The sequence below is a fragment of the Pongo abelii genome, chromosome 6, assembly GCF_028885655.2.
Source record: "Pongo abelii isolate AG06213 chromosome 6, NHGRI_mPonAbe1-v2.0_pri, whole genome shotgun sequence".
Taxonomy (NCBI): domain Eukaryota; kingdom Metazoa; phylum Chordata; class Mammalia; order Primates; family Hominidae; genus Pongo; species Pongo abelii.
Window position 1 is genome coordinate 43,497,314 of NC_071991.2, and position 13,720 is coordinate 43,511,033.

Below are 13,720 nucleotides of genomic sequence, written 5' to 3' on the forward strand. Positions count from 1 at the left end.
TTCTCCCTCACAATATGCATCTATAGAAATTATTTCCACCTTTTGTGATCCATTTCAAGTCCTACTTTCTCTGTAAGGATTTTCTGCATGCCCCCAACACAGGAGTGTTCCTTCTTTTTTTGACTCCCATGCCAGTGACATTTTTCAGCTTTATGCCCTAGTTCACTGTATTCCCACTACAGCATTTCTATGAGATGACACGTTTCTCATGGCCCAGGAAGGTGTCTTAATCATTCCTATTTTTATTACAACTACAGGATGCCCTGCACACAGTGAACACTTTATCAATATGACAGAAAATAAATAAATCCAAATAAATGTAGGGAAGGAAACTTGACAAAATGTCATGACAATTCACAGAATCAAAGAAATTGCAGGGTCAAGAGACATTGGAGCCATCCAGCAGAGATGGTCATTCCTTGGAACATATGTGAAGGATTCATAGTACCTTTCAGCTCTGCTTCAGGGAATAATTAATAGGTAAGTTGTGAGGACACAGATATAATTTGTGTTAGGTAAGAAAATATTTCTAGCTATAATCTTTAATATTATTCTGTACTTCTAGTCTGAGGAATATATTTATTCCTTTGCCATAGGCAGCTTACTGGAATTCTCCTTTTTCTATAACAAACCCAAACAGAAGATTTGAGTTCATTCTTTCCTTAAGACCTTTTGCTTGTTTGTTGTATTTTGTGTAGGAGGAAATAATGTTAGCATAAGTGGGCTTATTTCAAAACATGTGAGTTGAACAGTAATTCTCTCCTTCATCCCACCACTCTGGCTGACTGGAACCAAGGAAAATTTACAGCCCAAAGCCATTCTAAGTCTGGTTTGTGTATTAGTAACGCTTTCTGACTGTACAGGGCAAGCGAAGGCAGAGCTCAATCTCCACAGCTTTGCAAAGCCCTATGTAGTTTTCAAATCTTCCTGTGTTTTTTGTAATGATCTGGCAATCCAAACACTTTGGTTTAAAAGCTGTCCTAACTCATTTATCCCCTCTGGCGTTATATAATGGAAATCAAAAAACTGCATTATGAATATTATAAAGACCATTCGGATATGAATGTAAATATATAAGACATGTATTTTTATACAGCAGTGGCTTCAGGAATTTACAAAATTATAAATTTTGGTGTTCTGGACAGACTTATTACCTCCCCGATTTTTAGTGGAGCCCTCTTAAAATAAAGCATAATGCCAACAGCAACCAAATCACAAGATAGGTTATTTTAAAGCATGATGACAATAATTAGCTAAGTAATCAAACATCTTTCCAAAGATAAAATAATACTTCCTTAAATTTAGCCTTGAAACCCTCTCTAATCCCCTGGCTCTATCTTTTTCCTAATCCCAATATGGCTGGCAAATAGAATATTATTTATAACTCAATTTTAGAGGATAAACATGTTTTACTATTAAAAATCATAGAGGCTGGGTATGGTGGCTCACACCTGTTAATCCCAGCACTTTGGGAGGCTGAGCCAGGAGGATCACTTGCACCTCGGAGGTTGAGACTGCAATGAGGCATGGTTGCATCACTGCACTCCAGCCTGGGCAACAAAGCAAGATCCTATCTCAAATAAATAAATAAATAAATAAATAAATAAAACAAAAATCATAGAGTGTAAGAACTACTGCAGATCCTTGGGGAAAGAATACACGGTAACAATACTGTTCAGAGATTTTGTCACTTGAGTATGAGGTAATGATGGTGAACATTAGAAGAACAATTAGAAATAGATGACTCAGTTTTCACCAAACAAGAATCAACCCAAACATGATGATTAATTGACCCAGAGCTCCACATCTTTTGAGGATCAAGCATATTTTGTTGTTGTTCTTTTTGTGAGTAAATGCTAGTTCTCTCTTTTTAAATTTTTGTATTTGGTAGGGAGAATCAGTGAAACAGTGAGTGAAGAGTTTCATAAATGAATGACAAGAGTAGTAATCCTTAAAATGAATTGAAGAGTTGGAAACAGGTACAAACAAACAAAGCAGATATGGGAAATGGCATGTGACATAGGAGAGTATCCCCGAAGAACAGGCGTTCACAGGCTATGCTAAGCTCGAAGTCAACCTGGAAATGATAATAAGACATAGCTTCTACAGATCCCCTTATCCAGTCTTGGCTTAGGGCAGAATTTCTTCTACCTATGAATGGCAAGCAAAGGGATCTTGAAATTGTAAGACAAGGGTGGGACCCCTGAATAAAGTAAATGGAGGTGATTTTTACATAGAATAAACATTGCTTTCTGCACTTAGAAAAAATCCTTGAACCTCAAAATAAAAGCACAACTGAGAGTAGATTTCGATAACAGGAAGGGAAGGCAGCCCCATGTTCAGTGATGGGAACAAAGCACTGAGGGTTGAGAGGCCCGAGCTCTCTCCTGGGCCCGACTGCTGCTTTCTGCTAAGCCTGGTTAAATCACTTGACCTCGGAGTGCTTGCCTTTCTTCCCTGGGAAATCAGAAAATGAAGTGACCTCTTCTTTGGTCAAAACAAAGAAACAACTGGCCACCCCTCTGGTGTTGCCCATATCAGTAAATGGCAATATTTTGTACCCAATTGTCCAGGTTGGAATCTTGGTTGTCATTCTTGGCTTTTTCTTTCCCTTTCACTCCCACATTCAAATCGGACCAAATTCTGCTCATTCCCTTTCCTACATATCTGTCAAAGAAGCCCACATAGCTTTAGTTCCATTGATTCCACAGTAAACTAGGCCACCACAATTTGTCCCCCAAATACTGCAATCATCTATAACAGATCTCCCCAAATTTTCTCTTGACTCCTGCCAAACAATTCTCCCCACACTGCAGCTGGAACAAGACTTTAAGAACACAATCTAGTTTTTTCATTTCCCGTATTAAAATGTTTCATTCAACTTACATTGCTCTTGGGAAAATTGTAGCAGCTACTTGCTCTGTTCTTTCTATTCCATCCATGGCAGATTCATCTAAAGTCCTTTGTCCCTCCACACCTCTGTCCTCTAGCCTGTGCCCATTATCCTCCTTAACCCTGGAATGCTCCTTATGCCACCTACCTCTACCTAGAGTCCTTCAGGTCTTGATCAACATGATCTCAGGAAAGCCTTCCTTAATCCCCAACTTCAGGCCAGCCACCACCTGAGATGGCTCCATGCTCCATACTCCACCCCAGCACTTCTCACACCTGCACTTCTTTCTTTCAAGGTAAGTGTAGTGGCCTGAGTGGTGGCCCTCCCAAAAAGATATGTCCACATTCCAACCCCCAGAACAGAACCTGAGAATGTGCCCTTCTCTGGAATAAGAGTTTTGCAGATGCAATTAAGTTAAAAATCTCAAGATGAGATCATCCTGGAGTCAGGGTGCCTCTAACTCCAATGACAGGTGTTCTTCTCAGAGAAAGGCAGAGGAAGGTTTGAGCCACAAACACAGACAAGACGATCAGCTGAAGGCATATGCAGAGATTACAGTTATGCAGCTCCAAGCCAAGAAACACCAAACGCTGGAAGAGGCAAGAAAGGACTCTTCCCTGGAGCCACAGGAGAGAGTCCAGCCCTACAGACAACTTGATTTCATACCTCTAGCCTCCAAATTTGTGGCAAAATAAATTCCTGTTGTCTTAAGCCAGTGAGTGATAACTTGTTACAGCAGCCCTGGGAAGCTAATACAGCAAGAAAGAATATCTCTCCCCTGCTACATTGTAAACCCCAAGAGGGAAGACCTCTGCCCGCTTACAGGTGAGCTTGGCATTTCATAGGCCACTTGTAACTGATAGACCCATTAGATGGCTAATTCTCAGCTTTGTGTAAACAGCCCTGAGGTCAAAATAACCTATGTTAACTGGAGAAATGGCCATCCAGGCTGCCATCTTGAAGAAGGAGTTATGGAAGAAGAGATGATTCTTCTTTACTCCTGAAGTTCAGATCCTCTATACAGCCTCCAGTAAACCAATAATTTAGCTCAAGGCTGTGGGTTAGGCTGGTGCTCTGCCAGAAAACCATCGCTACCCATCACTCTGAACAGCAGTGATATTCAGAATACTTAACAGTATACCATGAGTTCCAACCCAAGAGGATAACTGTGGTCATAGAGGAGGGCAGAATCTTGGAAACCCCTACCATGCTGAAAATTATCTCTTCAGATGTGTGTTTTGGGGCACTGTCCCTGGAAAGGATCTGCACTGGGGGAGGGGCAATGGGAATATTTCAATAATTCCACACCTGGCACAGTTCTTCTATTGTATGCAGATTGTATATATACATCCTGCCCCTACCACCCCAGTCACCTGCCCTGTAAGAATCTATTCATTTCTCTATTTTTCCATAAAACAGCTCCAATGACTCTAGCTTTTCTGAGCTGTCTATGAACTTCTCCACTCTGATATTCAGAATCACATTTGTAGCAGCCTGTATTAGCCTCTCATGATGGTACCTCACAGACGCATACTATATTGATGCTGTTTCTCAACTGTTATTTCAGATTCTTGACTGTAAAGGGTCATGTTTTATTTTTCTTCCTATTTCCTGGAGTTTGCTCAAAGTTTTTTTTTTATTTTAAAAGTTTGATGCTTTACAATTTGTTTCCATGCTTGATTTGCAGACAATTGATATCATGAATTGTTCCCTGAAATCAAAGCCAGTTTTTCTGACAGCCATAGCTAGTGGAACTGGTCATAAAGAATACTGTTACTTGGAGTCAGTGCCATTCGATAAACTGGTGTGGATTTGTAACAGATGTTGGCCCATCTTTGTAACTTAATATCAACTTACTTCAACAATTGGTATAAAATATAATTTGTATTTGGGTAGAATTCAACTTCTTAAGCACTTTCATATCTTTTAGAGCATTAAGCCATTACAAAAATCTTTTCAGATAAAATAATTCTTTGAAATAAAAATAATGAAATTATGTGTTCAAATTTATAAGGAATCTATATATTATAAATATTTCTCCAAATATATTTGGCTCCTGGGTTTAGAGAGTGAAGATTTTATTTTATTTTATTTTATCATTTTATTTATTTTTTTGAGATGGAGTCTTGCTCAGTTGCCCAGGCTGGAGTGCAGTGGCGCAATCTCGGCTCACGGCAGCCTCTGCCTCCAGGGTTCAAGCAATTTTCCTGCCCCAGCCTCCTGAGTAGCTGAGTTTACAGGCATGTGCCACCATGTCCAGCTAATTTTTTTGTATTTTTAGTAGAGACGAGGTTTCACCAGGCTGGTCTCAAACTCCTAACCTTGTGATCTGCCTGTCTCAGCCTCTCAAAGTGCTGGGATTACAGGCGTGAGCCACCATGCCTAGCCTGAGAGTGAAGACTTTAATAGTGAGGAATAACTGTGTTATCTCATCTAGTTTTCACTAATACCTTGCCAAGTTCCTATCATAGGATGAATAAATTCAGAATAACAGACAGTGACCTTCCCCAGGTCTCACCTTCATGAAATGGAAGTCTCAGGGTTGGAGCAATTCTTCTGACTCCATGTTCAGTTTTCTGATCATTTATTCCTGTTGAAGTTTATAATCTCATTTTGCTCACAAGGAAATAATCCCAGATAGACAATTCATAACATGAAAATTCAAAGGATAAGTAAACTGGAAACAGTATTAGCGCATAAACGATACCTGAAGATCAGTTTGTCCTGCACGTAGGCTTATGTGAAACCCCTTCTAGTGCTTACCAAAGTACACTGGAACCATTGGAGTGGATGAGACTCTGTGTTCTCCCAATTTCGTCCAAAGCTACATTGATTTTATATAGTTTGTATCAGTGAATCTTCTTAAAAATCTTAGTTTTGGAAAGGATTCAACTCCTAAAAAAGCAAAACAAAAAGAAAAGAAAACAAACAAACAAAAAACCCACAATCACACAATATAAAAACTACATACATATTGAATCCCTAACATCAAGGATGAAGACACATTACATCCTGGCAAAGCCAGGGCTAGAACTCAAGTCTCTGGCCTCCCAACCCTCACTATATGCTATACCAGGCCTCTTTCCCTGTTTACGGCCTCAGGGAATGGGCCCTCCACGTCACAGGAAAAGGCCTTAGTTTTCCTTCCACACAGTCTGGAAGCATGAAACGTGGCTGAGAGGGAGAATGTCATGGTGGCCACTGAAGTCTGCACGTTCCGGCCCAGGCTACAATTTCAGGCTCAGTTGTGTCTTCCCCGGAAAAGTAGACAATGAGGTCTGTGAGAGGAATCTATGGAGCTTTTTTCATCCATTGCCCTAAGCCAAGCTCTTTTGGAAGTGTGATTCACACAGACCTAACAATAGACTGTAACAGCTGAGACAAGACCAAAGCTTGTCTTCCTCAGTTATGAGAATTATTTAGATAGGCCACATGTAAGCTGCTCACCTGGAATTTGACTGAGATGCTCTAACCCTTCTGAGACATGCTGGAAGATCTTTAAAATGACCTCTTATGTGATCCTTGGAACATCCTTAGACCAATCTATATTGATAATACACGTAGACTTTTCCCTTAGATCTTGGATGTTTGCCCAGGTTCCTATTGCAATTATCTGGATTCTGCCAGTGGAAGGCTCCACTAATTACCAAAATCTCAAACCAAATGAAAGATAGAACCTCATTAGAAATTTGTAAGAATATTCTGCAGTTATATCTGTTATTGGAAGCAGAAGTGTGTTGGCCTTAAATAGATGAAGAACATTTGTCTACTCCAATGACAAGTGGTAGGAAGGCAAAAACAGGGTTTATAGCAAGTCGTTTTGGGAACAACGTACTTTTTGATACTGTACGCTTTCTATTAAATTTCATGTTATTAGCCTATCTATATCAGACCAGATATCTTTTTACTCTTTTATTGAACTCTGCATTTTTACATCTGACTCTACTAAAGCCCTCCACAGGAAGGAATTCCTTGCCAACATTTAGGAATGACTGGATTGGATGGCTAATGAGAAATCCTAGAAAAGTAAAGACAAATGAACAAATTGAAAAGGTCTTCCACTTGATAGATGTGATAGAAAATTTTCTTCTTCGTTTTCCTATCAGAAATGCAGTGTTCTTTTTGCCTGCTCCACCAAGGAGGGGCAACCGTTCTTAAACAAGATCTAACATTTACTTGAAACCAATAGTTTCCAGTAAAGGGTTTTTAGGATAAATGCAGGCTTACTGGTAAATATCGGTCTAATCTTCAGGGAAAATTAAAAGCTTGTGGTTTGGGGACTGACGGCAGAAGGCAGAAGTATAAGGACTAGGGACTAAAGGGTTGGTAAATCCCCAAATAATGTCCTCTTTTCCAGCTCCAGGCTAAAGAACCAGAGCATACCCTCTCATTTTCTCTTAAAGGAAAGAATTACCCCAAACTTAGGAGCCTCAAGTAAAATTCAATCACCCCTTTTCAATGCTTTGCTTAGTAGTGCCATATATTAAGCTCTCCTCATAACTTAGCCACCCAAGGGCCTGGTAGAGTAGAAATCATGGTAATTTGTGCTACTTTTTGTGGAGACTGTGTCTTATAAACTGAGTATAATAGTATGTTGTGCAACGCCGTTTATTGCCGAATTATAGTTCACGTGGGCATGTTTAGCTGAGCAGTGTTAAGTTGCTTTCTTTCACATACAGTCTTGCAGGAACTTTTGGAAAACATTTTTGCTGATCTTAACTTACTATAATAATTGTGCATGTCTTATTTAACTCATTCATCCTACACGAAGGAGTTACCTCATTTCCCATGAGCTCCTGGCTTCTGCTACTGTTGTTTGTTTCCTTTTCTTTTTCATGGGACGGTATTAGCCTTTTCAGAAAGAGTGCAGAATAGGACACCAGCAAGCGTTCAGCTCCACTATCTGTGTATGTTTTGAAGTGAGATTCACCCCTGAGGAACCAGAGGCCAGGAATAGCCATTAACCCCAAAAGGACACTTCCTGACCCTTTGTGTCCAACTCCCTGCCCCACCTCAGAGAATAAGAACATCACAACCCACTCCGAAGATGAGCACACATACAACCAAGGGAACCAGGCATAGTTCAGCTAGCCACTTGCCAAGAAAAGGTTTTCTCTAAAACGTATCTGTTAAAGAGGTCTTGAGGTCAAGAAAATGTAGGAGACAGCAACATTTCACAGGGAAGGATTTCATTATCACTGTTGGTGGTTCACTTCATGGTTTTTCCTTATTATGTGAAAGATTCCACAAGTAAAATGGGTTAAATTTCATAATAGGGCCAAAAGAAAAAACAACAACAGCAAAAACTCACCCATGGACAATGTTAGGCAGAAATGCCCTTAGCAGGAAACTTCTCCCTTGCATAAAGCCTTGAGGTGTCTGTGTGTCATGGAGGCCATGGGTTGGTGGGCTGCCAGGGCATCCTACAATCTCTTTGGGTGACAAGGGCATGCCAGCAACCTGTGTACTTCTGCTGCTGGGGGCATTTTCCTCAAGATGTAGTTCTCAACAGTCATCAAACAGTGTGGTTCATCACAGCTGTTCAACATGGACAGGTATTTTCTTTTTTTTTTTTTTTTTTTTTGAGATGGAGTCCTGCTCTGTCACCCAGGCTGGAGTGCAGTGGCATGATCTCAGCTCACTGCAACCTCCACTCCCTGGTTTAAGCAGTTCTTCTGCCTCAGTCTTCTGAGTAGCTGGGATTATAGGCGCATACCACCAGGCCTGACTAATTTTTGTATTTTTTTTTAGTAGAGATGGGGTTTCCCCATGTTGGCCAGGCTGGTCTCGAACTCTTGACTATATGATCTGCCCATCTCGGCCTCCCCAAAGTGCTGGGATTACAGGCGTGAGTCACCGCGCCCAGCCAGTATTTCCATTTTTGACTTGGCCATTGGTCTTCAGCATGAGAAAATAATGTTTTGGGATACAGAGTAAGCAGAACACAACTCCCAGTGAAACAGGCTTGTTAGCCCAATTGCCCTGCATCATTCCAGATAGAAGGGAGAGAATTTCGAATACAGTTAACCTAATAAATGTGTTCATATTCAGAGACACAGAACACAGAGAGTCCTTTATTATTGAATAATTATTAGATTGGTGCAAAAGTAATTGCGCTATTTTTTTTTCTGTCTGCCATCTTCCTCTCTCCTACCCAGTAGTTCAGCCTGAAAGCTCAACTCCATTCTTATCTTTAAGACCAAACCTTAATTTCAGCAAAATGGTTTAGAGAAACCTCTCTAACCTCTAATGTACGGCTTCTGTATTAATAATAACTGAACTTTTGGTCTTGGTCTTGAAACCCAGACACTACATTCTTTCCCAGTCCTGGCAGTAAGTATCCTTATTTTCTCAATCAAGGCTGCCCTGGGTCCTCATGGCTATCCTAATCCTTCCTTCATGGGAAACACTCTAGTCTTTACCATACCTCTTCCTAAGAGTGGAGTTCTGCCTCTGACCCTCCATTCCACATCCCCTAATCATAGAACTTCCTGAGGCTGTTTATTTTTCTTAGTGTCACCTAATCCCAGACTCCTAATCGTGTCCACCCCACCTGCAGGACACTCTTTCCCTTCAACAGGCATGTTAACAGAGTCCACAGTTTGCCGTTGTTGGCCTTGCCCTTTAGAGATTCTCTTCTGCCTGCTAGACAGGACTTCTCCCAGCACCTGTGCTTCTACTCAGCTTCAGGACAACCCAACCCCAGGGACTGTGTCCTGCCTCTTGCTAGCCCACCCCATCTGCTATGGTTGACCAGGTCAAGGTCTGAGATGCAGTTCAGGGGTAGCATTACCTAGAAAGGAACATCACTGCAAACTGCTGAAGGGTGACGGTGCTTTAGACATAAACTGGAGAGGCAGGCAGGTATGAGATAGGCTGCTGTCCCTGGAGGCAGGCCGTCCCAGGACTGAATGAGGATGGTGGTGAATGCTCCAACAGGAAGGGGCCATCAAGGCACACTCCAGGTTGGCAGGTCCCCTTCTTCTTCCCTATGGAATGTGCACCCTTACTTCAAAGGTAAATTGAGTAAATCCATTGAATCTGGAGAAGAGTGTCACCCTATGAAAGATTGGTCATCAACCTAGGAAAAATTATGCCTATTTTTTATTCCTACATACCAAGGTCTTCATTGGAAAGTCTCTGGATAAAATTACATTGGTCAGTCTTAAAAATACAAGTGAATAGTAATTTTATGCTTATTATTATGTTGATACAAAAGTAATTGCTGTTTTTGCCATTACTTTTATATGTCAAAAACTGCAATTGTTTTTGCACCAACCCAATATATACCAGGACTTCAGCTAAATGTTTTCTATATACCATATTATGTTATTTAATTTCCATGAACCTCTTCAAGATGGGTATTATTATACTCCTCATTTTGAGGAGGAAACCAAAATTTACAGAGATAAACATCCTTCCCAGGGACCCACAACTGGACAATGAAAATTTGGGGTTTGACCTCAGGTCTTTCTGCTCCAAAGCTGTATTTTTACCCACTACACAGATGCATTGCAAAGCCGGCACAAGAAGACATGATACTAGAACCTGTTGTTTTCCCTTCTGGGTGTTTTAAGGAAACTTTAGCTTAGCACTTTCGAGATTCTGAGGTATGTTGTCAAGCCGAGTGCTCTGCCTGGCTCTGGATGCATCTAGATGTGCAGCAGAGAAAATGAGGAATTGGCAGGGTGTGGTGGCTCACATCTGTAATCCCAGCACTTTGCGAGGCCGATGAGAACGGATCACTTGAGCCCTGGAGTTGGAGACCAGCCTGGGCATGTAGCGAATTCCTATCTCTACAAAAGATACAAAAAATTAGCTGGGCTTGGTGGCACATGCCTGTAGTCCCAGCTGCTAGGGAGGCTGAGGTGGGAGGATCACTTGAGCCCAGAAGGTGGAGGTTGTGGTGAGCTGAGACCACACCACTGCACTCCAGCCTGGGCAATGGGAAGAGACACCGTCTCAAAAAAAAAAAAAAAAAAAAAAAAAAAAAAGAGAGAGAGAGAGAGAGAGGAATTAAGCACAGTCATCTAGGCCCAGGGTGAAAGATGGAGTGACAGAAGCCATAAATAGGAAAAGCAAAAATTAATTGAAACAATCTTATAAGAAAACTTAATTATCTATTACCACCAAAAGGTAGGGGTAGGGTTAATCTTCTTCTAGAGCAAAAATAATTTTTGCATAATGTTTCCTGTATACAAATTTTCTGAATGCAATGTGCCTAGCTTTTCTATACTATCCTTTGTTCTTTTGATGCTGTTATTTTTGTATATAAATAAAACCCTTTGTTTACATTACTGCTTCAGAGGCTTTGGGTAGAAAAAAAGAATGATTTCTTAAATTGGTCTACCCTCAAATGATGCCGTAGTTAAAACAATACAATGGAGAGAGCAGGGTGGCCCACCCTGTCAAGTGCAATTTTGACAACTGGAAACAAGTGTGGGGGTGGAAGCTGAGACTGTCACACAAATCCTCATAGGAAGCATCTTGGTTTTGGTTAAAGCAGTGTCAGTGGGAGAGTATGCATGTGGCACTGGAGCACAGAGATGGACAGGAGGGCGGCCACCAAAACGTTGCATTTCCACGCACAAGCTGTTCAAGTCAATTTTTTTTTTTTTTTTTTTTTTGAAGCAGAGTCTCACTCTCTCACCTAGACTGGAGTACAGTGGCCCAATCTTGGCTCACCGCAACCTCCACTTCCCAGGCTCAAGTAATTCTCCTGCCTGAGCCTCCCAAGTAGCTGGGATTACAAGCGCACACCACTACCACCTAGCCAATTTTTGTATTTTTAGTAGAGACGGGGTTTCACCATGTTGGCCAGGCTGGTCTTGAACTCCTGACCTCAAACGATCCACTCACCTCAGTCTCCCAAAGTGCTGGGATTTGTTCAAGTCAATTCTAAGAATGTTGGTGAGATGTTACTACAGGCTCAATGTTAACTAAGAGCAGGGTCCTAAGAGAGCTGTGGTCTCATACTTGGAGTACAAAGCCAAGAAAAATTAAATAAAAGAGTAGCACTGAGTCAAACCTTGATGCCCAGGAAGTGGGGCCATGGGGCAGTGAGGGGTTTTCTGGCAGGGACAGATGTGTGAGGCTCTGAGAAGATGGGTGGTAATGGAAGTGCAATTAACAAGCAACTTGGGGACAGCAGGCTCTATGTTGAGATCTTGCTCTCTGGCCTCATGTAGTACTCAAGGCCAGCTGTTGTGGGAAGTCAGGGACCCCAAACAGAGGGACTGGCTGAAGCCATGGCAGAAGAACATAAATTGTGAAGATTTCATGGACATTTATTAGTTCCCCAGATTAATACTTTTACAATTTCTTATGCCTGTCTTTACTGCAATCTCTGAACATAAATTGTGAAGATTTCATGGACACTTATCACTTCCCCAATCAATACCCTTGTGATTTCCTATTCCTGTCTTTACTTTAATCTCTTAATCCCATCATCTTTGTAAGCTGAGGAGGATGTATGTTGCCTCAGGACCCTGTGATGATTGCGTTAACTGCACAAATTGTTTGTAGAGCATGTGTGTTTGAACAATATGAAATATGGGCACCTTGAAAAAGAATAGGATAACAGCACTGTTCAGGGAACAAGAGAGATAACCTTAAACTCTGACCACCAGTGAGCTGGGCGGAACAGAGCCATATTTCTCTTCTTTCAAAAGCAAATGGGAGAAATATCCCTGAATTCTTTTTCTCAGCAAGGAACATCCCTGAGAAAGAGAATGCGTCCCTGAGGGTAGGCCTCTAAAATGGCCGCTTCGGGGGTGGCCGTCTTCTACGGTTGAAGCTGTAGGGATGAAACAAGCCCCAGTCTCCCGTAGTGCTCCCAGGCTTATTAGGACAAGGAAATTCCCGCCTAATAAATTTTAGTCAGACCGGTTGTCTGCTCTCAAACCCTGTCTCCTGATAAGATGTTATCAATGACAATGTGTGCCTGAAACTTCATTAACAATTTTAATTTCGCCCTGCTCCTGTGGTCCTGTGATCGTGCCCTGCCTCCATTTGCCTTGTGATATTCTATTACTTTGTGAAGCATGTGATCTCTGTGACCCACACCCTATTCGTACACTCCCTCCCCTTTTCAAAATCACTAATAAAAACTTGCTGGTTTTATGGCCCAGGGGGCATCACGGAACCTGCCGATATGTGATGTCTCCCCTGGACACCCAGTTTCAAAATTTCTCTCTTTTGTACTCTGTCCCTTTATTTCTCAGACTGGCCGACACTTAGGGAAAATAGAAAAGAACCCTCATGAAATATTGGGGGTGAATTTTGCCTCATATCTGGCTGAATTTCCCCCAATAGCCAGCTCTATGAAAGGAGGACTGTTGGCACTTTGGCACTGACATTTTACAGATGAGGACACAAAGCATCAAGAAAGTAGGAACTTGCCAGAACTCATGAAGCCAGTAGATTGCAAAGATGAAATTCAGGCTAAGCACTAAGCCATGGTCTTAGCTGCCCTCCTGTGCTATCTCTTTGGAGACATGGCCTTTCAACAGCACAAGAGGATGGGAAAGCAGGCCTTCAAAAGCAGTTACATCGTAGCTATGTATTGGGCATCGCTGTGGACCTGATACCATCCTCCATCACTCCATAGGCTGTCCAGGTGCACTCTCTTTGGAGAGAGGTTCTGGCTGAAAGACTCTGTAGCCAACAACCCTGCAGACCCTGCTTCAGGGCTTGTGCTTGGTGAGACTGCCCAGGACTCAGAAGCTGGGATCTCTTAGGAAGCCCTCCACCCCTTCTCTCCTCTTGGTCTCTCCTTTAGCAAGTTCTCTGCCTTCCCTTCCTAGTCTCCTGGGCTTCTGTGCTGTT